This window comes from Austrofundulus limnaeus, unplaced genomic scaffold, assembly GCF_001266775.1.
Source record: "Austrofundulus limnaeus strain Quisiro unplaced genomic scaffold, Austrofundulus_limnaeus-1.0 Scaffold25, whole genome shotgun sequence".
NCBI lineage: Eukaryota > Metazoa > Chordata > Actinopteri > Cyprinodontiformes > Rivulidae > Austrofundulus > Austrofundulus limnaeus.
The window spans coordinates 2,962,614-2,964,272 of NW_013952427.1; positions in this window are offsets into that span (position 1 = coordinate 2,962,614).

The window sequence follows — 1,659 nt, forward strand, 5'->3', positions numbered from 1 at the left end:
TTATATACAGTATATATGACATTCTGCCAATCAACAAGATGATGTATTTATATGATGTATATAAAAAAGGTTCACAATTTTACGACTGAGTCAACAAAATAACTGACCCTCCTTACTTTGACCGTCTTTGTTTAGTGTTTACCAAAAGGGATATGAGAACCTTCACAAAAGACCCTCAAAACCTCTTAGTAAAAACATCACAAGAGGATTGAACCTAGAATGACAATAGGTGCTGAAAATGGCCAAAATGGATTTATTTAATATAAAGCAAAAAGCTGATGTGGCAGCAGCCTCTGAGGAAAACACAAAACCAAGACTTGTGGCATGTACTACTGCTGAGAAGGTGATGGCAGGAGACCAGGATCTGAATTTAAGGAAAATAATGTCAAAAAGAAACTGATCCAATAAAAACACAAAAACTCCAGAACACAGAAAGAGGACCTAATAACTGGGAGTGGGCGCATTGATTTCAGATTGATGCTAAGATGATGTCTTTTGTTTACATTTTATTTGTTGACTTTATTTGATTTTATTACTGGAGACTGAATCACATGGAAAATATCCAAATTATTCAATGAATATGACCAGTCTGTATCAGAATCGATGATCTACCCCTCTATCAAATCACGACCTAAATTCATCATCCACTCCAATACTATCCATGAAAGGAACTCAAAAAATAAAACTACTGTAAATAACTGAAATTCCTGACACAAAAAGCCAAATGTGCTTTTGTTTCATTTGTAAATTTTAAATCCATTTGTCATCACTTGACTCAAGGATGAATAACATTGAAGAAAATATGAATAATGAAGAAACTGGCTTTCATTAGTTATGCTAAGTTAGTTATTTACCACACTGGTTACTGCACAATCCCAAAGCAATCTGAATATTATTTTCTCGAGAAAAATCATCCAGGTGATGAAATCATGTGCAACATGCAGCCAGGATGTGGGTGCTACAGGGAGTCCCATAACGACCACAAAGTTTTCTGATCATGTTCTTTGTCAATTAAACACCCCCMACCCCAAAACCTGTTTTAGTCCGACGTGTGTGATAAAGCACATGTGAAACACTGATTTATTATTGTTGATGTCACGTCATCTATAAGGACTTCTTCCAGTTATTGTTCATAATGTTTTGTTTATTTTCCCGTTTCTTCAACACAAAAACTGATCTAACCTGCAGAGGGAACACCTCTTTATAAGTCTGAAGGCTGACATCAGAACCGGACCGTTGGAATATGGCAGATGTGGCTGGTGTGGTTTTTCTGAGTCAAACAGAGAAATTTGCAGAAGATTTGTTTTTTTATGTTTTCTTTTTACAAACAAACCTGATACCCCCCACCCCTCTCATCCCACCTTGATCTGGACAGCCCCCAGAAGAATACCACAAGAGGAGCTGAGTGTAGAAGTGCACAAGAACAATACGGAAAAATGCACCGTGGTTTTTCTATTTTGGTGGTGTTTTTTAGTGTGGTTGTCCCACTCTGTGTGTGTGTGTGTGTGTGTGTGTGTGTGTGTGTGTGTGTGTGTGTGTGTGTGTGTGTGTGTGTGTGTGTGTGTGTGTGATTATTGTGGCACAAGCGAGAGATTCAGGACTGTGTTTTTCCAATGAGGGTCCTTGCAGGGGCAGATTTAGGAATTTGTGTGTGTCTCT